General features: G+C 34.2%; 1 protein-coding gene across 10 annotated transcripts in view; it reads right to left on the reverse strand.

The window, feature by feature from the left end:
• Positions 1-27,832, reverse strand: part of HDAC9 (histone deacetylase 9) — an 819,260-nt gene that overhangs the window by 388,584 nt on the left and 402,844 nt on the right. The gene's annotated exons all lie outside the window — the stretch shown is intronic.

Genomic DNA, 27,832 nt, shown 5'->3' on the forward strand with positions numbered 1-27,832 from the left:
CTCCTAAACATTTTCTAATTCATCAAGATCTCTCCCCTATCACTTCTGTTTCACTTTCCTGGGTAAAACTCATCAAGAGAATCCCAGTTTTGAACATACTGGTCCGTCCCTCTATGATGTGCTCTCTGTCTGTGTTTCCAGCCTCAACACCATCTACCCACCTCCCTTCATTTGAGTCACACTGATTTTCTTTCAGTCCTTAAACACACCATACTCTTCTAAGTCTCAGGGCTTTGTCATATATATTCTCTTCCCAAATTCCAATCCCACTCCATTTTTCTATACTGATATATATCCTTCATATCTTAGCTAAAAATGATTTGATATAGGATGCCTTTGTGAGTCCTACTGCATTTTCTTATTACATTTTGCAATTTATTTCATAACATTTAATTGTCTCCCTTTACCTTAATTCTAAGTCCCATGAGAAGAGGGACTATATTTTTAGTGTCTGGTACAGCATAAGAACATACTAATGCCTCAGTGCATACTTGAAATGAATGAAGGAATAAATGAATGAGTGATAGTCACATGACTCATACAGTAATAAAATTAGAAACACATATGCACACACACATATGCATATATCCAATTAAAATCCTAAAGCAATTACTTACTAGTTCTTTTTGACTGTCTGAATTCCAGATAAACAGTACTTAACTGCTTAAATTATTGATAAGTGAGTGAGTTTCTGGCAAAAGTGAGTTAAGTATTTTAAAATAGCAATCTCAAATTTTTTTTTTGCCTAAGATGTCATGTCACATTTCTCAGACCCCAAAGTACCTCTTACAACTCAGTGTGCTGACAGGTGACAACCACCAAAGTGGGGTAGGGAAGCACTGAGTAAAATAAAACCCATCCATGCTGTTTGCCTCAGTAGAGATTGCCTAGAATAGGCCACAATCCTGAATTATCTAAACAGTAAGGCCTAATTCATGAATGGTTACCCAATGTTACAGTATTAGAAGATTAGACCAGAACCGATACACTGTAAGCTAGGGACTTTTTTTCCAAGCCTCCAATTTGAAATATAAAGATTACTAAGTGTAAATAAAAAAGAATAAATTCTTTTAAGGTTACTTAATCAAAGTTCACTAACATTTTCTCTAAATTAGCCAATAATTGATTTTTTTTTAAAATGCTGAAGTGCCTTTTATTGAAAGCTCTTAATTGAAACATATAGAATCATTTCAATTTTGGAAGGTATATTTTCTTTGAACAAATAAATGAATAAATTTGAACGTGCCTAACATCAAAAATGAGAAATGGGAAAACAAGTAATATAACCTCAGTTTGAAGACAATGTTGTCCAAATTTCACATTAGTAATACAAATATTCTTAGCTGATTTTCCATTATTAGTATTTATGACAGCATCATGAATTTAAAATAATTAGTAAATTAATCAAACTTGAAAAAATAATTTTTATAACAAGAATTAAAATTGATTAGTCCAGAAATATAATTCTCCCTCATAGTGATTCTGTTAAAGTTATACATGTCTGTAGTTTCTTTAAGGTGCACTAATACAGTCATAAATGAAAAGAAAATAAATGCAAGAAGCAATCTGGACTTTGATTTACTATTCTCTTATTTCCCAGAGGTCTGAACAGGAAACAAAAATAACCACAAATGACTAAACTATCAGTAGGCCTTGAAATATCAACATTTAAGCTAAAGAAAGCTAACTTTTTAATCAAAGCCTTACTATTTTGATTTACTTAATTCAAATTCCCTCTCTGCAAATATGCTTTTAAATTAAGCAGTCATAACAAACCATAACACCAACATGAATTGCCAACTCATTTGTAATACCCACTTAGTTCTAAAGTATCACAGTGTTTGCTAGTTCTTCACTATTTGAGAACCAAGTAAAAGCTTCGTTGAGCTTCTTGCAACATGGAAACAAAATCAAGCCAATTTGTGTGACTTCAAGGTAATACGAGTTAAGAAACTAATCCATATTACTTTGTAATTTGAGATAAAATTTAATCTGATATAATAGTACCTGTAATGAAATCTGCAGTAGATGAGAAATTTTGGTGTTTTAAAATAGGGACTATAGATAGGTATGCTCTAAAAAGAGTTACTTGTTTAGCCATATGTACCACTCATCATCTGGGATGTCGAGCAAACTGACTTCTGTAAGAACTACAATAAAAGTGGGACAAACTGTCTCCTCCATATTTTTTCTATAATGTACATTTCCTTCTAGGTTACAGACAAATACTGAATCATTACTATTTGCAAATGGCTAACACAACCTCCTTTTCATTAAGAATACTTAATATTTGAGGCAGAGGAATGATTCCCCCCTAACTCCAGACTTTAATTCATCATCTGACATGTAATATATGTTTAATAAATAAGTTTAAGTTTAGTAAATATTGGTTGAATAAATGATTCTTTCTGCAAATATGGCCCTCTAACAACACTCTTTTTGAACAAATTACATTTGTTTATTCAGCAAATAAACGTTTTTCAAAGAATATGTTCCCACGCTTCTACCAGGGACCTTTGTTTGCAGAAGAATGTGATTGTGTTCTGTTTTAATAGAAAAAAAAAAGTTTTTATTGGTTTTTATGTCCTGCCAGCAAGGACCAATTCTGTTTGACCTAAAAAAAAAATTCCAGTATTTTCTGAAAGCTTCAATGCTTAATGTATTCAGGACAATAGCATATGTGAAAAGGTACAAGAAAGGATGGGGAGAAACAGAGCAGAAATGCTATGCATGATGCTTCTCTCACTTCCCTCTTGGATTTAAACCATGTCTTTTCCTTTTCTTTGCTCTAACTTGCAATCTTGCATAATGGAAGCAGGACTTCAACCAGTGCACTCTTTTTTTCCCTTCTCCAGATCTCAGTTGTTTCCTAAGTTCCGAGGAAATCTTTATTACAAAACAAAAGTCCTCAAGTCCCACTAAAACCTTCTAATATAAGATTGCACTCGCTTTTAAAAAGCAAAAACGTTTCTTTAAACAGCTGGACACTTTCTTCAAATAAAATCTTATGAACAGTCTCAACGTATAAAACCAGCAAGAGTGCAACTGTTAAGAAGGAACCAGTGTCCCAACCACTCACTTCCTCTCCAGCCCCTTCCCCTGGGAACCCAGACTCCATGGAATTCAGTTTGAAACACACTGTTCTAACTGCATTATTTCTTTATTTGCTAACTTCAAATCAGAGGCAAATTACACTAGTTTTCTTCAAAGAAAAATGCATTATAGTCTCATGGAACTATGAGAATTTGGAATTTATGATTTGGAAATAATAAAGCTTCATTTTGTAATACAATTTTGGGGTGAAAGTTAATGTTAAAAAAAATCATCTACTATTGTGTAATTTCAAACAGCCAGATGAATGCATTGGCACCTGTCTTTATGTTACTACCACAAGGTGGCGCCACTTTTGCTTGTCAGCAGAAATACCCACTATCCTTTGTCAGGCAGTGCTTTGGATATGAATTTTAAGATAATTATGCAAGCTTAGAATTATGTAAAGTTTTCAGGGGTTGAACATTTTAAGAAAATGTGACTTCCCTAGGCTGATTCCAAATCTGGCTTTCTATACTCGGGTAAGAAGAAAGACTAATACCAAAATGTCGGTTGGTCGGGAGAGTTGTTTTCTTTTCATTTAAATCATGGAGCCAACACCAACACAACACTTACTATGTGCCACACACTGTTCTGAGAGTTTTATAAAAGAAGTGTTAACTCATTTATCCTTCTTTACAACACTATGAGGTTGTGCTATCCGGTAATCCGCAGGGTAGACACAATTATGAGCCTTTCTCTCAGATGAAGAAAAGGTAGGCCACAGAGGAAATTGGCCAAGGTCAAATGGCTACTAAGCAATACAGCAGCAATTAGAACATACACCATCCAGCCCGAGTCTATTATGGTCATGGCCACTCCACTATTCCTCTTCTTGAGTTCTACAAAATAGGTATCCAATTTCTACACAGTTCACCCTGAAGTGTGCCTTGATGTAAAAGACTGAAAAGTTTTTTGTTAGAATAATATTACATATTTTTTAGAGGCAAAGGAAAGGATTTGCTTGTAATTGCCAATATATACCACAGAGAGATGTGTAAAGGAACACATTTCTGCATATTTTGACACATTTGTGAATTTTCAGGTGAGTTCAAAGCTTCTTTCTTAACATGTGTATTTCAGTGATCTCTTCAGAAACAATTCTGTATTTAAGAATTGAAAATTGGGTCTTTCACCAAATTTTAGCTATAGAAATTTCTGTTGAGTCGAGACAATTTTTGAAAATTCACCTAACTCTCTAATCTAAATCTACTAATTCACAGGTAAAGACTGCCTAATAATGAAGTTATAGTTAGTACTTGACTAACCAAATCCCATCGGATTGTATCAGAAAGAGATACTGAATCATAATTAACTGTAACTGTTAATGAGGCTTAAATGTATTGTTCATAAATTTTTAGATTACTTTTTTAACTGAAGAAAGAAAGTAGTAACAAAAAGGAAGAGGCAGCTGTTTTTTGACAGTATGAGAAAACATTTGACAGGATAGCCTGTGGTGGTTTATTTTTTTCATATTTCAGAGCTTTTTTTTTTAAATTCACAGCTCCCTGTACACTATGAAAAGATGCACTAGCCATTAAGGCACAACTTATTAGGTAAGTGAAAGGGCCTACCTCGAAGAAGAGCCTAAAGCTGTCAGAAGAATCTAATTTATTTTAAAGTATAAAAAATTTTTTAAAATGCGACTTTATCTGTGCCTTAATTAAAGACATTCATAATTTGGCATAAGAAAATGTAATGATTTTTCTCTTCTATTTAATTAGACTGTCATTAAAATTTCTATTTCTGGTAGAACTCATAGTATCTGTTTATAGAAATAGCCTGTATTCAAAGAACATTCAGCATTACAGAATGCTTCTCTATATTTTAAGCACAGCTTTGAGATAATCAGTCTACAATTCGAAGTGGTACAATTTGTACAAACAAAAGTATAGGAAATAATTTAAAGCATTAAAAATGAATAGGACTCTGTGGAGCCAGGGTCAGCAAACTATGGCTCCCGGGCCAAATCCAGCCTGTCCCCTGTTTTTTCACTGTCTACAACATATGAATGATTTTCATATTCTTAAAGGATTAAAATAATAAAAAAGGCAAACATTTTGTGATGTGAAAATACAATAAAATTAAAATTTCAGTGTTCATAAATAAAGTTTTATTGGAACAGTCACTCACATGTATTTACACACTGTCCATGGCTGCTTTCACACTGTGAAGTCAGAGTAAAGTGGGACAGACTGCAGACTGAAAAGCCTGTAATAGTTACTTACTATCTGCCCAGACTGAAAAACTCTGCCAAACCTGTGGCAAAAAACTACAGCCACTTTTACACAGTGATACTTCCCAGTAATAATCAAATGCCCAAGCCACCTCTCCACCCTTCCTTACTGGTGTCATGCAAAAGGTTAAAAACTACCATAGTTCATTTCATCTAAAATAAATATAACAAGGAAGCAGATTATGCTGCCAAGGAAAGCACCATGTTAAAGTAGCTCTAAGTACTATATTAGACTAATACATTAGTTTTTTAGACTTTGTTGCTTGCTCTTTTCATTAAGCAGTTATCTAGAAAACAAAAATATGAATAAGAACAATAGCATTTTTTAAACTAAGGAATACATGCTGAGCACTACCTACAATTTCTACATGGATTTTTTTTTTTTTTGCATTTAAGACAGCCGACTTATTATTATTCCCATTTTACAAGCAAGGATAAGGAGCACCAGATAGATTTTCCAAGGTCACATACACATTTTTTAAGTGCTACTTTATTTAAAATCGTGGTAAATATTAACTTAGAATGATGTTAAGTGAAAGTCACTGTATCACATTCCATATTAAAGATTCACGTGGGTTCTCTTTCTAAAATCTCTTTTCCATGAGACAGAGATAATAAACCCTGCATGTTAGAAGCTAAATCTAGAACAAATATTTGTTCAATTGAAATTTCTTTCACTAAAATAAGAAAAGACATAGACTACTCCTTTCTGTGTAGCAGTTGCTATACAATTCCTCATATTACACACACACACACAGCCAGTATATCTTATAAAAATCAACATCTGAAATTTGAATGAGTTTAGGAAAGGAATGTTTAGAAATTACAGGATATTGTGTTTATTTGACATTAAAATTTTTGTTAATAATGTGTGGGTTGATTTAGTTTATACTGAATATTTTAAAACCTTGAGGTTTTAAAGAAACCTCATATGTACCTCAAAGTTACAATAATACTACTGCAAGGTTGGCTATTATATCCTAGTGATAGATCTGTGGCCAAACCACTAAAGAAATTTGGTGCCTCAAACAAAACAGACCTAGTAGTTAGGCATTGTAAGAAAAAAAAAACCTTATGGAAAAAAATAGTTACCCAAATGTTCTTCCAGATATTAATGTAATTTTAAATTAATGTAACCCAAGATTATAGGAAATACATGGCTAATCACAGAGTTAAGCAAAGCCATTCTGAATTCAATGGTTTCAATTTTATTTTTCACAGAATTCATAATATAACTTGGATCCGATGAGTTGAGATTCAGCAGCTCAAGAACTCATTTATTAAACAAAATGTTAAGTTCTAGTTTTTTTTTTAAAAAATGCTTTAAATCAATGGTTTGGTATTTGTAACCTTTCAAATTAAAAAGAAAAAGTAAATGTTACCTTGGTTAAACAAAAGAAACAAGAGAGAACAAAAAAACAGATGAAATTTTTCCTTATCCCTTGGAGAGATAAGGAGATGCATGTCCCTGTGATTTCTTAGGTCAGGGAGGAAATTCAACTTGCCACGGTGGGCATGTCTCTCTAAGATTTATGTAGGCCATTCAGCTGGGTTTATTCCTCTCAAGGTAAATTTGGCAGGATGCAGGATTTTGTCAAAGCCAAGGTTCAGAAATTTTGGGGCATGTCTGGAGAGCAGGTGGGGCTGGCACAACAGACATCCATTTGCATAAATGACTAGGCACCTCCTAAGAAAAACTCATCTTCAGCAAAGAGGAAGCCAGGCCTGACACACTTAACCTGATAACCATGCCTGAAGGATTCTGATTTCCAACACACTGCACCCCTCCTCTGCCTACGCTCACCTCCAGGTCCCAGGGTACAAACTTAGTTTTCACCGTTTATGCTGCTCTGACAATGCTTTCACCCCACCCATCGGTGACATCATATTGTTAAAACCAAGCCTTTGTCTTACTTGAGTCTCTCAGTCATGGGACACAGTTGTTTTAGAGAATAAATATATGAATCAATTGATCTATCAGTCCATCTTCTTTCAATCACTAATACCCAATATCTTGCCAAAGGATAGAAGCAGAACATGTCAGAAAGAAAACTATCCTTGGTTCTATTCTTAATCACTGTACTTCTGTGGGCCTTGGGTTCCTCATGTATGAGACAGATAAAAACTAAGAGACTGAAGTAATGATTCTCAAGGATCATCCTAGTGCCAAGGCTATTCTCTCCCAAGCCCTCAAATATACAGAATAGATATCTATATATTCTAGATACAGATATGTACTGAAAGTCTCTATTCTCTATTAGAGAGTTTCTATTAGAAAGTCTGTCTCTTGAGAGAGGCATTACTGTTGTCTTCACTGACCTCTTTGGGTAAATCAATAACCAGCAGAGCAGGTTCTGGCCATAGAGAAAGCAAGGGGTCCTAGGAGGAAAGAAAGGGGTTCCTGCCAAATAAAATGACAGAGAATGAAAAACAGGAACTCCTTTAGAAAAGCTTTATCTAATTAAAAATTATCCTAGGGCAGGCTTTGCCTGAGATGCAAAACTCAATTATGGTCTAAATTGTTCTATTCCTTAACTGTGGTGTTTGGAAACTTCCCCTCAAACCTTCCATTATAAACAGCAAAACATACTTTCCATTTTCTATTGCAAAGAACATATATATTTTTCTACAAGAGTTGTTTCTCAGTGGGGTATAGTGAAAAAAAAGTATTTACACTTTATTATTAATTACTTATGAAAATAAGAATAAACATTTTCCTCACTTACTAAGTGCTACTACAGAGAAATACAATATTCATTTTGACACAAATCAGAAATATTCTGATCCCATGAAATGTGATGGACAGTCAAAGGCACCCATACTGATTAATTAAGTAACAGAAAATTGCCACTAATTAGGACGAAGAAAACCAACGAAAGTTGAAAAATAAAACTGAAAAAAAAATCAATTTATGTATCTCAAAATTCCTTTTTTTGGGTAACATATAAAGATAACATTAGTTGCAAAGAGTTAAACAAGCAAAATTATATCCACATCATCAATTTATTTATTTTTATTATTTCAGGACATTTAGATATGAGCTAAATCTTTTTTTTTTTTTTTTTTTTTGGCTGAAAGAAATGTCCTTTTTATTCTCTACAGAAGAACCGTAACTGCCCAAAGCATTTGGTCCTATTCAATAGCTAAAAAACTCTTTTTTTTTTTTTTTTTCCTCTTCCCTCTAATTTGGCTTCAAGTCAATGCTGTTTTTCTCATTCCAACTGTTTTGGACATATGCTGGCCCAACTAACAATGGTAAACACAGCAAGCTGTCTCTGATATGGTGCTGATTAAGTCATCTTGTGAGCAAGCAGAGTTTGGATGTTAAGATGCTAAGAAAAAAACTACTTTCAGAAATTCTCCTCCCTTTGAAAAATATTTGGATTCTCAATTTTAAATTATATGATAAACAAACCATGGGATACTTTGAAAATACATTCATTCAATGCTGGCCTAGGCAATTTGAGAAAAACAGAAAACTAAAACATGATTCTTATATTCATGGATTTTTCAGTTTAAAAGGATAAGGGAAAGCACAGGAACAGTGGAGCCCAAAAATGAGCTTAAAAATTACTTTCTAAAGAATGGCACTTGCATGTCTTATAGGAAAAAAAATGTGTAAAATTAAAATCATGAATTCTTTGAATTGTATTTTAATATTCTACAAGTAAAATATTAGTACAAAACTATTATCTGGGGTATATTTGCGGCTATAACTCGGTGGTAGAATATGTGCTTAGCCTATGCAGGTCCTGGGTTCAATCCCCAGTACCTCCACTAAAAAGAACAAAAAACAATCTAATATCTTAAACTAAAAGATTTTTTGGAATAGAGACCCAAAGAACATCATAAGCATGTGGTACAAAATAACTGGAGGGAATATAAATATTGTAGTGCACATAATTGTTATTCAGAAGGAAAAATTATTTTTAAATACTGGCATCTCAGATTCTGTTTTTGTACATGAGAATCGAGCACTTACTTTTCACTTAGCTTAGATAGCTATGTGCCAGCTTCCCCTCATTATGCAAATAGAATAGATAAAACCAAATTGCAAAATAAAGCCAGAAATACAATTCTTTAAAAATACATACATGTATTTGGAACCCTAAGAGGAATAGGCAACTCAAAAAAAGGACCACTCAAACTTAAGAAAACTGTAATATCTCATTTAGTTAAAGACAAAACTTTCACCGGTTAATACTATCCATTATTTGACAGACATGAAAGCAAGACAGATTAATTAATTTATAACCATGAACAATTTTTTCTTGTTTTATTCTTAAAAGTTAACTCAGTTTTCTTATCTCTAAACTGTGCAGGCCTTGAAAATAGAAAGGTGAGAAGGAATAACTAGTTGCTATTATCAAGAGACTTACAAGCTAACCAGGGTGGAAATCTGAGGGAAGAGATGATGAAAAAACATGCAAAAGGTATAGAATATGATAAAGGCTACACTTAATAATTTGAATACATAATTAAGAATGTTGATAGGTACCAATTTTTGAGAGTTTTCACTATGAAAGCTACTGTGCTAAGCACCTTAAATACATTATGAAATCACAGAAATAGGAAATACTAATTCTTTCTATAGCGGTCATAAGAAACATTTCTGAGTACAAGATATTAAGAGGTTGGTGAATGGAGAAATAACTAAAAAGCTAACAGCAACAACAAAAGAAGACAAGAAGGAAACTATTGAATTAAGGTACCAAACAGAATAGAAAGGGATGAATTTAAGAGATGTCTTCCAGGTATAGTCAGCAAGATTTGAAGATCACTTGGACGAAACAAGCAGGAATTCTTTTCAAAAGAGTCACTGAAATATTTAGATTACGGCAGCATTGTTAAGGCAACACTGAACATTGTTCTTAATCTTAAAATCAGAGGGAAAAAGAATATATAATTTTATTTTCTTAAAGAGGTGAAATATTTTGATGGCAAAAATGGAAGCACATAAATGGCAATAAACTTCTCTTAGTCATCAGTTTTCTAACTGTAGGAAACCATATTACAATACATTTAGAAATTCTTGGAACCTTTTGATCAGTACATATAATCAAACTAAATAAAAGCAATAAAAATCAAGAAAGAATAAAATTCTTAGGCATAAATTAAACAAAGTAACTGCAACACTTGTACACTGAAATTATAAATATTTTTGGAAAGAAATTAAGTGAGATCTAAATAAATGTATTTCAGAAGATTTAATATTGCTGTAGATCAGAAGACTTAATATTACTAAGATAGCAATACCCCTCAAATTGATCCACAGATTCAAAGCAATCCCTATCAAATTCCTAGTTTTGCTTTGTTTGTTTGTTTGAAGAAACTGACAAGCTGATCTTAAAATTCACATAAAAATGGAAGGGACTCAGAATAGCCAAAACAATCTTGAAAAGGAAAAACAACATATCCAACACAAAAACTTGTACAGGGATGTTCATAGCAATATTGTTTATAATAACCAAAAGATTAAACAACCCAAATGTCTATGAACTGATGAACTGATAACTAGAATGTGGCATACCCATACAAGGGAATATTATTCAGTAATATATATATATAGTAAAAATAAGTGGAGTACTGATACATGCCAACATCGATGAACCTTAACATTTTGCTGAACAAAGGGAGCCAGTCACAGAATGTGACATAAATATTGTATGATTCTATTTACACCACAAGTCCAGAATAGGCAAATTTACACAGACAAAAAACTAGATTAGTGATTGTTTATGGCTGGAAGAAGGGAAAGTGGGAACAGGAAATGACTGCTAATGGGTATGAGGTTTTTTTACGATAGACAAAAGTATTCAAAATTAGATCATGGTGATGGTTGCATGACCTTGTGAATATACTAAAAAGCATTGAATTGTACATGTTAAATGAGTGGATTTTATGATATATCTCAATTATCCTGTTAAAATAAACTAATATAATTGTTTAACTATATTGAGATCTAGGAATAACAAAATGTTAATATAGGGAACAAAATATTTCTTCATTTCAGAATTATAAAAGACAATCACTTGGGAACTGCTACATTTCCTACAGAAATTTAAAGTACACAATGAAAGTTGCCAGTGCCTTATTAATACCCTCCCTTTTACTATTAAGCTTATATTTTAAACTTAATATGTACTATTACCAGCTTCTTTTGGAGAAGGGTGTGTGAAAACATGGACTTAAAATGTCACCACGGTATTGACTCCATCCTTTTAATCAAGGCATCAGACCTTTCAAGTGATTGAGAAAAACGATTCATGTTCCTGTTTCTTTTTTCCCCTGATACTTTAGGTTTTCTGGAGCTAAATGGTACAGAATGTACGAACATATGTGGCCTGCTTCAAGGCTCCAGTTTCTTAACTGAAAAGCTACTTTCTTTCTAATGCCTGGAGGAGAGGATAAATCAAGGTTAAGGTCCAAGCAAAACTTGTAAATGTACAGTCAGAATTCATGACCTCCCCCTTTGCCCCTTGCATTCTCCTTAACAACCTCTTTGTTCCCACTCACTTGATGCTCTGTCTGTGACTCCAGGTGAGCTAGGTCCCATGGTTCCCATAATAATCACATCATCAACATATTTCACCTTTGTCCATATTCCCACCAGCAAAACAGAACTGACCCTCAGCTTGAGGTTCTTAATTTATGCATCCACTCATTCCATAAATATTTGTTTATTATGTGCCAATCACTGCTTCAAGTAACCAAACGCTGAACAAAGCACTAAGCTGGGACAAAAGTAAACAGTATTCAATTACATTACAGTGGGGAAGTACGAAGTCAGACATACACAGAGGGCACCATGGGCATGCTTTATAAAACAAAGTTTTGTTCGGCAAATGGTGCTAGGAAAGCTGGACAGCCACATGTATATTAATGAAGTTAAACACTCCCTCACACCATACACAAAAATAAACTCAAAATGGTTTAAAAACATTAGACAAGACACCATAAATCTCCTAGAAGAAAACATAGGCAAAACCTTCTCAGACACAAATCACAGCAATGTTCTCCTAGGTGAGTCTACCAAGGCAACAGAAAGAAAAGCAAAAATGAACAAATGGGACCTAATTAAACTTTTAAGCTTTTGCACAGCAAAGGAAACTATAAATAAAACAAAAAGACAAACTACAGAATGGGAGAAAATATTTGCAAAAGATGCGACCGACAAGGGCTTAATTTCCAGAATATAAAACAGCTCACACAACTCAATAACAAAAAAAAAAACAACTCAATCCAAAAATGGGCAGAAGACCTAAACAGATGTTTCTCCAATGAAGACATACAGATGGCCAAGTGGCACATGAAAAGATGCTCATTATTGCTAATTAGCAGAGAAATGCAAATCAAAACTACAATAAGGTGTCACCTCCCACTGGTCAGAATGGTCATCATTGAAGAGTCCGCAAATGATAAATGCTGGAAAGGCTGTGGAGAAAAAGGAACCCTCCTACACTGTTGGTGGAAATGTAATTCGGTGCAGTTACTATGGAAAACAGTATGGAGATTCCTTAAAAAACTAAAAATAGACTAATCCTATGATCCAGCTATCCCACTCCTGGGCATACATCCGGGAGAGACTCTAATTTGAAAAGATACATGCACTGAATATTCATAGTAGCACTCTTTACAATAGCCAAAACATGGATGCAACCTAAATGTCCATCTACAGATGATTAGAGAAAGAAGATGCGGTATACTCAGTCATAAAAAAAGAATGAAGTAATGCTATTCGCAGCAACATGGTTGGACCTAGAAATTATCATACTAAGTGAATTGAAGTAAGCCAGAAAAAGAAAGACAAATACCATATGATATCACTTACATGTGGAATCTTCAAAAAATGATACAAATGAACTTATTTACAAAACAGAAACAGACTCACAGACATAGAAAACAAACTTATGATTAACCGGTGGGGAAAGGAGAGTAGGGGGAGGGATAAATTGAGAGTTTAGGATTTGCAGATACAAACTATTATATATAAAATAGATAAACAACAAAGTCCTACTGTATAGAACAGGGAACTATACTTAATATCTTACAGTAACCTATAATGAAAAAGAATATAAAAAGTAATATATGTGTGTATAACTGAATCACTATGCTGTATACCAAAGATTAACACAATGTTGTATATTGACTATGCTTCAATTAAATAAATAAATAAAAATTTAAAAAATAATTTATCTAGTGCTAAATAACTATCAAAGGCCAGAATTCCCAAATTGGGATTTTTTAATTTCTGTTGTGAACTGTATGTATTTTTCAAGGATGTATTGCTGTTACCAGATGGGGCAATTTTTATTTCATTCAAGGCAAGTGGGCATGGGTAATGAAATAAAATAAAAACAGAGGAAAAAAATCAACAAAAAACTTTTGGAGCTCAATATATGCAGGAAACTTCAAGAAATTATTGTTACAGAGGCACACAAGGGATATGGATGACAGAGTGGCAAGTGTTGAGGGGAGGAAGCGGAAGCTAATATTACATGACAGAAAGTTTGGGATGCAAAAATTTAGTATTTGTTGAGTTAATATTCTGTGACAAAAACTGTAGTAATACCTTTAAAACTATTTTGCTCAGTTAATTCTTACAGCTCTGTAAGGTCTTTAACATGATGATTTCCATTTTACACATGGAACACCAAGGTTTAGCAGTTATGTTCCATACTCAATGTTTCTCGGCTGAGGGGTAACATATATGGAAAGCTAAGTCACATCAGTCTGAGCACAATTAGGACATTAATTTCTTTAAATAAATTATCCACATGAACTTTAAGATTTCTGGAAATGTTAGGCAAATTAATTTTTAAGTAACTAATAAATAAAATAATTCCCTCTTGGTAAGGAACAGTAATTGTGATACTTGAACACAAGGAAAACATACTTGTCATTACATATTCTGCATATTTTAGATTTCATATCATTTTATGTGTTATCTATTCAAGTGAATGAATAATCAATCAAAATAAACATAGGAAAGTACAGTTTGGATTATCTTTGCCAATCTTTAATATGTAAGCTGATATTTAAGTATGGCAGCCAGCATTACTGCTTCTAACAAGAAAATACAAAACAAACAGACTTCAGAATGTGATCATTTGAATGAAAAAGTATCTCATAGACTACATAAAAGTTTTTGAAAAGTTATATTTCCAAAGCTGTTACTAAATAGTTGTCTCTATTTTGGCTGAGACCCCAGGAAAATGGATGTCAACCACTCCCACATTCTAGATCACTCATGCAGGAAGGCAAAGGTATAAATTTAAATCCAATGTGAGGACCCTTGGCTCAATACTCAAAGCTACAAAAGAGCTGCAGTAAAAATGGCCAAGGAGTTGGAGAAAAGAGATGGAGATTTCTTGAGGGAGAATGTCAGTGTATGGATTCTCCATCCCATCCTCTCCTCAGTGATGTAGGGCTTGTCTGTCCCTCACCTTAAGATTAATGAGAAAGGCTTCAAAGAACACACTTAAGGAGCTTGCTATGTTTCCTGAAGTTTTGGAGACAAAGTGGACAGGTTTCTGACTCAAGTCTGAGAAATCTAATGGATGAAAGCCAAGGCTAAGAAGGTAACTGAACCCACTTGAGGAAAGATGGCACATCTGATGAGCAGGTCTAAGTGTGGGTATCTTTTGTAGACCAGATTTTGTCCAGGAGAGAAAGTGACAAGACTAGCTTGTGACTGTCTTAGAATCTGCACATGAGGGGCACCTAATTGGTCAAGGAGACTTCAGCAGGAATATTCCAGAGTATGAGGCAGCATGTAATTGGCCAACTGGAGAGTGTTTCACTTAGTTCAGGAAACTGAGTGAGTGAACCCTAATAAGCACGCACAAGGGAAAGAGCCAGCTTTAATCATCTGTTCAAAGCAGAGATGTCAGCTCACGAGCAATTCCAACACAGAAGAACTTTCCTGTTGTTTCCTGTTTCTTCACCTCTCCTCACTGCTCCCCAACATCACAGTTTTATCAAACTGGCAGAAGACAGACAAAAGCCAAAAGCTGGGGAAGACAGGAAAGAGAACCATACCTTTTCTACAAGGTTATCTACGCAGCGGATTTAAGCTGAGTTGAGAAATTTTACTTTGAATAAAGTGTGATTATTACCATACACGGATAATTACTGAACTGAAGCAACCTAGGGCTAAAGTGCATTAAGTAAATTTAATTATCTGAGAATGACCAGGAAAGTCATGCGGCCTATAGCTCATTCCCAGTGTTGGGTCAGACTTCTCCTCCAGCACTAGTTTGAATGGCCAGAGGGGAAAGAAATTCAAGCTGGTTTTCTGTTGGCATCCTACAAATTCCAAGTGTTTAAAGTAAAAGTTATAATATTAGTGAGAAAAAAATTAGCCCAAAGAGGGATTGAATGGACACATGATCTTGGCATTATTAGACCCAAGAATTAGTATGTTAGGGAAGGCACAAACCTCAGTTTCCACATCTGTAGAGTATGGTGGGTAAACTTAGGGGATTGTTCCTGAAATACAGTTTAAAATGAGCCCTGACATGTATAGCTTTTAGGTGACCTTGGCAAAACAAAATTTCAGGACATCATTTTTATCACCTTTTCCCCTATATCTCTCCAGTTTCTTTACTTAACATAGCCAGTGGAAAAAAAACAACAATAATTGGAAATACACTATATTTAGGAATAAATTGTTATGTTTATTTATTTTTAATAGTAGGAAACAGTGTTTTCTGAGGATTCAGAAAATGAGATACATAAAACAGGAGAAGAATAACTATTAATGACTAGGTCAGAAAAGATGACTGATTGCATGAAGTTTTATATGGCAAAGATTATATTCTGTAATTTTGGTGTATTATGAAACGAAATACTTTCTGGATCTAAGGGCCAAAGTTCAACAAATATGAGAATATTCCTTAAGCAGCTTTTCAAAATGTCTAAAGTGTTTGTGCTTGTTTATTCTAAATCTCATATATTGTTAAAATTTTTTTAATGCTAGACCCTTTCAAGTTCAGCAGGTGGTAGGCACACTTGTAAAAATAAAAATAGACACAAGTAAATGCTGAAATTTAATTAAATATTTATTAAGTACATAATATTCCAAAAGCTAAATATAAACTTATAATTGGTGTATAAATAAATAAACTTTTGTCTTCTTGTTTTAAACTATAAAAGTAAGAGTATATTCCTGGCAAAATATTTCAACAATACAAGAGATAAAGTAGAAGGCTCCAATCCCTCTCTCTCACGTCTTACCTCCTACCACAGCTCCTAGAAGAAATCCCTATTAACAATCTCTGAAAAATAATATGAAAAAGAATATATGTGTGTGTATATATATATATACACATTACTGGGACATTATGCTGTACAACAGAAACTGACACATTGTAACTGACTAAACTTCAATTAAAAAAAACTCTGGTCATGAGGTCAACCTTTCATGAAATGTTATGTTTCTGTCTCTGTGTATTATGGACAAGACATACCACTGCTGAAATAAAGAACAAGCATAATAAGTGTATTTTTATTTCTACTTGTAATAGAGAAAATTCAGAAAAAGGTGACTTTAAAATTTACCAGGAGTATTTAGATTAGATATTTTAAAAATTCACCATCTTGCCATTGCTTTCAAGCTGTCAAAGCCCCAGGATAAAACACTGAAAAGTGTTTGCAGAATCTCCTTTGACCTACATCTGCTTTTTAAATTTTAAGTCAATATCACATGGAGAAAAGATCTAGAATGTTGAACTAACAAGGACTCCAAAACAGCTTCTTCTGGGTTTAAAAATAACTATAATCATACTATTCCGAAAGTAGCTGGAAATTTGAGCACAGGATATTGCCTCAACTTAAAATTCAAATGTTAATGAGATCCATTAAAACATTCCCCTTAAATCAACTGGATTCCCTAATTTTCTACTATTAAGAGGTAGATTTTTCTCATTAAAAGATATTCAGAAGCCCTCTGGACAAATAATAATATTAATAGCTTTCTGAATTTACCATATAGGAAGTAAATAATGGTGGTTAAACCAATAAAAAATCAAATGGTAGTTAATGCACTTATTTAATTACTCCAAAGAATAATCTATCACGTTATCCTGAAAACCATTCTAAATGAAGTAGAAACCATTTAGTTTCCTGCTGAATTATGTAGCATTACCAACAATTTAGCAGACACATGAAAATGTGTGAGAAACACTGAGAAACATAAGTTTTATTGAGTTAAATATTAAGATACAGTGACAGTAAATTTTTAAAATATTCAATTTATTTCCAGAGGAACATTTTTTCCATATGTGGCATTTGGCTGCTGATTTCAACACTGGAATGAGACAGAAATCAGGGAACCTAATTAAAAAGCTAAGAGAACATCTGGAAATTCAGTAAATATTACTTAACTGGTAAAGATGCTTTGAACTTTTGATCACATATGATATTGCTGTCATTAGAAAATTTAACCTTCCAATCTTGTATGCTAAATGTATACAGATCTTTGTAAACATTTTTGCCTATTAGAAGTTTGTAGATTCTTAACCAATCCTTACAAAAAATTTCCTCCTAACATATATTTCTACCATGAAGTGTTATTTTTATTTAAATACATTCATGATTTGCAACTTAAAACTTTTTTGAACTTCCTGGGACAATATACTAAAACTTTTAAAACACATACTAGAACACTTCTAATAGAATTTTTGATAAATATTTTCTCCAAGTAAAAATGTTACATATTCATTATAGATAAATTAAAACTACAAAAAAAAAAAAAAAACCTCCATTCTTACCATCTAGAAACAATAACTGTGAGATCTACTTTTGGAGTATATACACGATGAGACCAAAGTATGTAAAAATTTTCTTGCCTTCCCTTTTCACTAAATATTATGATAGATACATTTTATCATACTATTGAAACTTCTCATAAATTCTGTCTTTAAATGTAATGAAATAATCTAGAATGTAGAGCTGTAATAACTAATTTAATCATTATGTAGCTGTCTGCACTATTGTTTTCAGTTTCTTGTTTTTAAAAAAGTCCTTTTATTATTATACCTGTGTAATAGGTATTGTAGAAAAGTAGGAAATACAACTAAAAATCAGAAAATATAAACTAATGGTTAAGATCTTACTATATCCTGTTGGATCTTTTATGTGTACATGTATCGGTGTATATGTATTTCTGTGTAAGTATACTATAATGAGATAATATATTATTTTGTAAGTATATTATTTTTCTGGGTTAACAATCTCTACCTTTCTTTTTCAGGATAATTTCATGTCATCTAAAAGCCAGATCATACTCACACATAATCCCCCTAGATTGTTCACTAGAACTGGTTTACTGAAAATTGCAAGCTCCCATTTTTATTACCCAGATTTGCTGAAGAATTCCCAGTTTTTTGCTATTAGTAACAGTGCTGAAATGGAGACTTTTGTGCATAAGACCTTTTCTATAATTAGAATTGTTTCCTTAGGAGAGTTTCCCAGAAGTGGAATTAATAAATCAAATGCCATGAACTTGTAAATCTCTTGATACCTACTGCCAAATGACTTTCCAAAAGCCTTGTACCAAATTACATTTCCAACAGCAGGGTATGAGAATGTTCTTAAAATGGGAATAAACACTAAGAAGACTTCAGAACACAATTTTACTTTGATGCCAACAAACAATGAACTGGCCCAACTTTATGTGCTTCTATCATTTACCTGTCAAGTTCAAGTCAGTTTATTAAACATGTACTACATACACAGAATGTAACTAGGTAGGAAGGATGTACAGCACAGTTCTTGCCCACAATAAGCATACAACCTATTAAGCAGCTATAACCAATCGATAACGGATGATGTCAATACAATGACAAACACAGCGATAGAGGTGTGCTCAAGGATTTGTAAGAACAAAGATAGGAATCACTCAACCCCATCTCAGAAAAGAGAAAGTTACTAAAATCTTCTTGGAAGCAGGAGAATAAAAAGTAAGGACAAAAAAAAAAAAAAAAGGATAGTCCTAGCAAAGGGATCATCATGGGCTTTGATAGTAATCTGTAATATAACTTGGTATAAATAGGTGCAACTGCCCCAGCTTTTTTTTCCCTGTCATTTCTAAACTTTTATGGTATCTATCATTTCTTTAACATAGTTTCAACAAACACAGTTTCAACAACAGAGTTCTGTAATCACGTTCTACCTATGTAGATGGTGCTGAGAACCTCCAACAGTTCTCAGGAGGGATAGGTACAGCCTTTCTAGGGAGCATTTGATAAACACATGAATATTTTTCATTGTCACAATAAATAATTGTACCACTGACATTCACTTGTCAGGGGTCAGGGAGGCTGAATTTGTGATGAACATTCCCACAGAGGAAAGAACTATTCCTCCTCAAATGCCGTCAGTGCCCCACCCTCCCTTCTTCAGACATACTGAGCCAGACTGGAAGTTCCCTGAGGACAAAAGTGGTATTTCACGCATGTTAACTTCATCACACCTAGAACACATGGATGCTAGATATGGAATAAATGTACAGTGAGTATCTCTTGATAGAGTAAAGTGAAAACTAGTAAAATTTCAAAAACAAGTAAAATATTCAAAGCATTTCACCAGCTGTCTAATTATTTACTTCACTACTTATCACGCATCACTGTGAGGGGCACTACCAGGAAGTGATGAGGCTGTAAGCTGCCAGTCTGTGAAATAAAATCAATGGCAGCCACCTAACTGTTTATACTGGCAGAGAAAGCAAATCAGCTGTAATTCCGTCTATCACTTGCCACGGGAGCGGCGGAAGGGGATTCCTAGAGACATTCAAGTTCTGGGAAAACTTATTTTTAAATAACTGTGGCTCTAATCCTCAACCAATGATCACCTGGAATAATCTTCTGAAGCTTAAGACTTAACACATTACAGAAAGTGCAGAACAAAATGATACATTCACACAAGTATAGTTTGTTCTTAATTGTTTTATTGGACTTTTTGAAGTCTGCAGCATGTATGACCTTTAAAAGTTTCTTCTTAAAACAAAATTGTCATGATTTATTTTTTACTGAATCTTTACATACCATTAAAACACAGTCATTTATCCTTTAAGACAACCATACTGTTCTTGGGAAAAAAAAACCCTAAAAACATAGGGGTCTTAAGATTTTTATTTTACAATAAAACAGGCCACAGGCAAATAAACACAGTTCTGAGTTAAAAGTGGCAAGAGCATTAGGTTTCAGAATTATCGTAAAACAGGAAGGTTGTGAGGGTGTAACATAGGATGAAAGCAGCCTCAACCCTGGAGCCTTCCTGCTGGCTTGGGCAATGCCAAAATATACACACACAACACAAATATACACTAAGGTACACACACATACACACTCCTCGAAGAATAACTTTTTGGGATAGCTATTATCTTTCCAAAAATCTAGTTCAGAAGTAGAAGATAGTAAAATTGAAGGTTCAAATAGTTAACTCAACTACTTCTGAAAATAATATGCTGCCAGTACATTTGGATTAGAAATGGTTTTCAAGCCTGTGCATATTAGCAGTTTCTATTAAGGCAATGCCATCTGGGAGAACAATCTCTCCTTGATGATAATTCTACAAGCACACATACACACAGCTAAGCGCCCAGAAAATATTTCTACCTCCAGTTCTAGTGTTCTCTCCGAACAACTGCTTCAAGACTACACCTCAGAGAAAAATTAAATACCTTACCCTGGTAAATATGGCTCAAAATATATATTGTGGTAAAGAAAATATACATAGCGGTAAAGAGTGCCATACCTACAGTTCTAGCCACATTCCAATAAAAGGAGTGGGAGATTCCGCCAACTCGAGGTAGCAGTTAAATTGCTCACCAGAAAAATAAAGAAAACCGGGTCATTATTTTTCCTTCCCTGAAAAAAAGCAGCAGCTTCTGCTTAGTTTGGAACCGTCACTGCAAAAAGGGAAGCTTGTGTTTATTCAGCCCTGTTCTTCTCAGCAGTCCGGTTCATTAGGTTTGTAGGTTTTATATATATATATATATATTTTTTTTTTTTAAACTTTGTTACAGTAATTTGTGGGGCGTGTATAGTCTATCCGGGAGGTGGCACAACTCTGAAGCCTGCACAGCAGAATACAAGCAAAAGGCAACATAAATACACACAAAATACATGCAAATTAATTTTAAAATATTCTACAGGATCAAAAAAATTTTTTGAAACCTAAAAATCTAGCTGTTTTCCTAGACAGCAAAATTGCATTACTAATAATGTCTATTTTCACCTATAAGCCTTCATGTTCTCAGTGTATACTTGATATCCTTGAATAAAATTGTGATAAAGTCAGTAAGAAGAATGTAAACTTCCATTATTAGTCACTGCTTGAAATAAATTCCTGTATAATTTTAAATTACAGTCATTACAAAGGATTATTTTGATAATTCTAAGTCAAATGCTTAATCCTTTTAACATGCACAGGCACAAAATGTAACACAAAAAATAGTGTTATTTATAAAAGATGCAAACAATAACAAATATGACTTTAAAGAAGCTTAATTTCTTTTTCCTCAAATAATTACACAAAAAGTACATTTCAATTGAGCCTCCTAAAATAAGTGTAATGGGCTTCTTGTTAAGACATCACATCACCATTTACTATAAATGTTGGGTCAAATAAACACAGAGTCACTGTAGAAAGACTATTAATAGCAAACCCAGTTCTTAAAGCAATTTAAACCAATGTTGATTCTGTTTGAAACTTAAGCAACAAAAGAACAAAATTTAGCATGCTAAATTTTGCACAAAAATGATCTTGTTTCTCAGTATAAAAATAGAACTAAAAAAACCCCTAGAGGTACAGAAAGACTGAATCACATCACACCCACCTGCACTGATAGTAATAGATGTTAATGGTTGGAAGCCTTATTTTTCTATAGAAGAATAGTGAGTTTACAATGTTGTGTCAATTTCTGGTGTACAGCATAATGTTTCAGTCATACATATATTCGTTTTCACTTTCTTTTTCATTATATGTTACTACAAGATATTGAATATAGTTACCTGTGCTATACAGCATAAATTTGTTTAGTTATTTTATATATAGTTGTTAGTATCTGCAAATTTCAAACTTCCAATTTATTCCTTCCTACCTCCTTTACCCAGTGATAATCATAAGTTTGCACTCTATGTCTGTGAGTCTATTTTGTAAATGAATTCATTTGTGTTTTTTATTAAGATTCTGTTTGGAAGCCTTTTGATACACATTTTTCACGTTCTTAGAGGACACTGTATTCTTAGGTTTCCTTCTACTGGACTGGCTGTGTCTTCTTTGCCCCATTTACTGGTTTCTTTCCTCCCCCTTGGCCTCTTAATTCTGGAGTTTCCCAGGGTTTAATCCTTGGTCCTTTGCTCTACCTATGGTGACTCCTCGATAAACTCACTTAGTCTCAACATAAACATAACTATGTGTTGGCAACTCTAAAATATACATCCTCACTCTTGAACTCTAGGCTCACATACCCACTTGCTGACAAGTAATGTCTACTTGTATAGAGATACCTATAAGAGATACCTATCTAAGAGATACCTCAAAGTTACCACATTTAAAAAGAAACTCATGATACTCCCTTCAAAACCACCCCATTTCTAGTCTTCTCCATATTTGTTGGCAACTCTATCTTTCTAGTTGAAGGAAGGATAGGTACCCTTCCTTGCATTCTCTCCCACTCTCTTCATCAGCTCATCAGGAAATCCTATTGTCTCTTTCTTTAAATAAACATTTTTGAGGGGAGGGGCATGTCAATAATTTGACCACTTCCATAACTCCACTGCTAACAGTATGATATAAACCAATGTCCTTCTCAATGAGATTACCATGGTCCTAAACTAATTCAGGTCATGTGATCCTCTGCTGAAAACCTTACACAGGATGGACATTTTGTTAAGACTAAGAGCCTCACAAACCCTATGTGATCAGACCTTTCTTTTCCTCTGTGACTCCACCTCCAATGTATCTCTTCTCACTGACTCTGCTCCAGCCACAACGGCCTCGCTGATGTTCCTTAAACATTCCAGGCAACTCCCATTCTAGTTCCCAGAAAATTCTTTCTAGTTCTCAGAAAACTCCTAGATCAATTTATGGCTAAACCCTTTACCTCCTCACACAGTTTCTCACACCTTATTTTGTTTGAAAATTATAACTTTCCCTCCATTCCTACCCCATACCTCCCACCTGCTTAGTTTTTTTTTTTTTCTGTTTCTCCACAGCACCTACTAACTTACAACGTATTACAAAATTTATTTATATACTATGTATATTTTATTTCTGACTCCCCCTTTTTCGGATGTAAGCTTTAGGAGAGCAACATTTCTTGTCTGCTTTGTTCACTGGTACATGCCAAACCACCTAGAATAATACCTGGCACATGCCAGATACTGAATAAATACATATAGAAATAGAATGAATGGGATAGAATAGGTTGGGAAATCCTGGAATGGAATGGAATGCAATCAGAACAGAATAGGTTGATACGGCAACAGGCTGTTCTGCTTTGCTACCTACTCCACTTAGTATCACTGACTCTGCTCATTTTTCTAACCTGTGAAAAAAACAAACAATACGAAACAAAACAAAACAAAAAATCCAGCTGAGTAGTGAAAAAGCAATGAGAAAGCTATGAAATGATCTGGACTTCTCAAAGGAGCCACATATCCAAATTAAAGATCAAAATAAAATTAATTAACTAATGCCAAAAAATATTGCCTTTCAAAAAACAAAGGCACGATTCAGAAAGCCAGAACCAGCGAGGGCATATTCCTAAATGAGAAAAGTAAGAACCCTCAAAATCCTACACAGAAAGAGACAAATGACTTTGGCGATAGTAAGTGAAATGCTTACACTCCCCCATTTAACCCTTTTCCAATGAACAATAATAGTGCATGTGCAAAGTACAGCTTAAAAAAAAACTTTTAATTTTGAAATAATTTTAGAGTCACAGAGAATTGCAAAAATAGTACAGAGAAGACTCCTGTGTACCCTTCACGCAGTTTTTCCCAATGGTTATATTTTAGACATAGTTATAGTACAATATCAAATCCAGGAAGTTAACCCTAATACAATGTTACATAAATGGAATCATACAGAATATGTGTGACCTTTGGAGATTGCTTTTTTCACTCAGCATAATGCCCTTAAGATCAAACCAAGATGTTGCCTGTATCAATAGTTCATTCATCTTCATTGTAGTCTTCTGTGATATGGACACAACATACAGTTAATTGTTCACATGTTGAGGGGCACTGTGGATGTTTACTCTTTTGAGCTACAAATAAAGCTGTAATGATCAATTATGTACAGTTTTTATGGTGTGAACATGAGCTTTAATTTCTCTAGGGTAAATTCCCAGGAGCACAATTGCTGGGTCATACAGTAAAAATCATACATAATTTTTAGGAAAAGGCCAAGTTATTTTTTCAGAGTGGCAGTATCATTTTACATTCGTATCATCAATGTATGAGTGATCCAATTTCTCTGTATCCTTGTCAGCATTTGGTATTATTACTATTTTTAATTTTAGCTGTTCTAATAAGTGTATATTGGTATTTCATTGTGGTTTTAATTTCATTTTTCTAATGGCTAATGATGTTTAACACCTTTTCATGTGCTTAATTTGCTCCTTGTATATCTTCCTCAGAGAAATGCTTTCTCTTGTCTTTCGCCCATTTTCTAAATGGACTACTTAGGTTTTTTTTTTACTGTTGCATTTTGAGAATTATAAATTCTATCTAGAATTCTCTGTCATATGTGTAGTTACAAAAGTGTTGTTTTTTTATATAGTCAGGGTTTCACCCATGTTCTCATATTACATACATTTATTAAAGCAATAAACCCAAGATCTCATCATCCAACAGATGCAACTATACTGAAATGACTAATAAAAATTCCTCTTTTTTGTTGTCTTTGTCTTTTGTTTGTCATCTCTTTATGTTATCTCTTTAACCCTTCTTGGAGTCCTCAGGAAAAAAAAATTAAGTAAAAAAATAATTTTAAAATAAGAAGTATATGTAAATGTACATCCTACATTCATTCATGCACATTTATTCTATAGATGCATGTAGTACATATTATTATAAAATCATACCCACCTACCCCAACACACACACACACACACACACACACACACACACACACACACACACACACCACTCACAGTCTTCTCAGCTTTTATATCAATAGGACAAAAGCCTCAGGAGCAAATCTTGTCGTTTTATTTTGTCATTTGGTAAAAACATGAACCAGTGGGTTTCCCGTCAATATATTTATATGGTTTAACAATAGTTTCTGTTTTACCGGAAATCAAACTTTCTGTATCAGAAAGTTAAATCCTGTCTATTTTAGCAAGTTAAAGCTGTGTTTATGAATGAGGTTCCAGCCTCTCTGTTTTTCCTAAATTTCTTTTAAATGTTAGGTCTTCTGATCTTTCAGTAACACTGCTCCTTGTTAGCAGTTGCAGAACTATCATCATCATCATGGTATTAGTGCCCATTCAAGAAAACAGATCCTATGCAAGCTAATTCAATAGAGCAAAATTGATGTGGCAGAATTACTTGGAGAAGAGTTGGAATAGATGAAAGAGAAAACAGAAGAAGATGATAATCTGAGATTTAACAAGTGCTACTGACTCAAAGGGTCAAAGAGAAGACATGTTATGGTAGAGCCCAGAAGCTGGGTTTGACAAGAGGGAACCAGAAACCTAGAAGACCGCTAAAGTGTCACCCTTATGGGGGACAAGGCCAGAGCTCTGAGATTTGACCTGAGACCATGGAGAAAATGCAGCCATTTGGACAGATTTGGAGCCATGGAGGGAAGAGCTTCCTGAGGAGAAGCGGGCACAGAGCGGGGCAAGGGGTGGGAGGTACATTAGAGCTTTTCCACCTGCCCTTCACTCTCCACCCCTTGCTTCTCACTGGCTGAACCTAAGAAGGAAACAGGTGGCAAACAAGCCTGGGAAGCGATGTTTGCCACTATCAGCTCAACACAAAATAGAGTGGAACAAGGGAAGGGAAGCAGGGTTGTGATCAGGCTAATACATGGTAAACTCTGCTGAGGAAGTTAAATAAGCTAGAGTTCATATTCAGGGTCAGGCTGCATTTGAGCAACTTTGTAAAAAGATCCATCAGAAGTTAGAACTGTTATATAAATTGACCTTTACTGAGTATCTTGGAATATGATAATCCATGGAGTCTATGATCTCAAATTCTTCCAGACTAGCTATAGCAAGTGAGCGAGACCAAGGAACACACAAATGGGCAGAAGCTTCACTGTGAACACTCTCGGGTGGGGAAAACTGGAATGGGCCCCTGGTGACACAGTGATTCTCCAGCTGTGTTCCTGCCCGGGCACTTTCTCTGGATGTGTTTATGTTTTCTAACGCACTCCTGCTTCACACTGTTAAGGGGAGAAATACCATCATATGATACCAAATACCAAGAAAACTAAAATCTTGTCTACTTTAAAATGGTAATAAGTTGTAGCAGCTTCATCCTAAGTTGCTTAAGTCAAACAAAAGAAAGGAGAAGGGAGGTGCCAGGGTGGGTCAGGTTGAAAGACAAAGAGAAGCTATAGTCTATTCAAGATCTCCTCTGGCACTGGGCACAGTGCTGGTACTTGCCATAGGCTAACACTGTTTAATCCTTAGAACAACTTTGAGAGGTAACAATTCTTATTCCAAGTTGACAGATGACAAAACTGTGAATCAAAGAGACTGAACATCTTTAAGATGTCCGTCAGTGCGGGTGAGATGCAGAGGGCTGTTTATATTCCTTTCCAAAAGCCAATTTCTTTCTGCTACACCAAGAATGTTTCTGTAAGTTTATATTCTTCTATCATTTTCTTACACTAAAAAGATTCTTTTTCACTTGAAACAAAATAAAATTACTGAGTCTAAGGAGAATATTTCTTTCCAGCATCTATGTAGTCACTAGGCAAGGGCATATAGTGCTTGGCAAAAAGGGACAGGAAGAAAAGCAGCCAAAAATTTAGGAGATATTCAAATTGTTCTCCTTTACATATTCCTACAGAAGAAGATCACAGTTGTGTCAATATGCATAATATAAGTGAGAACAGAAATTTGTAGTAGTAAAAAAAAAATTCAGTGTAATCTGAGGAAGTAAACTTGCAAGTACTAAAATCAAGAAATTATAATAATCTAGAGATTCACAGGCCAAAGAGTAAATAAGCCAAACTTTTTTTTTCTTCTATGTTTCTGACTACATATAAACAAAGGGGTAGTTAGGATATCTGTATCTTAGCATATAGTGAACCAGTAGGTAGAATCTCACTACCATATCGTTACCTTGACATTACAGTGCATCCTCCCCTGATTCATGTATTCCATGCCCACCAACCTATGTTTATTAAATTCCCTGCAACATCCACACAGATGTCCACTTGGCATCTTACATGTCACACTTGGTCCATGACTGTGCAAGATGCTGGGCATAAAAGCTACTAACAGACAGTCTCTATTTCCAAGGAATGTTAAATACA

Source organism: Camelus bactrianus, chromosome 7 (assembly GCF_048773025.1).
Source record: "Camelus bactrianus isolate YW-2024 breed Bactrian camel chromosome 7, ASM4877302v1, whole genome shotgun sequence".
NCBI classification, from domain to species: Eukaryota; Metazoa; Chordata; class Mammalia; order Artiodactyla; family Camelidae; genus Camelus; species Camelus bactrianus.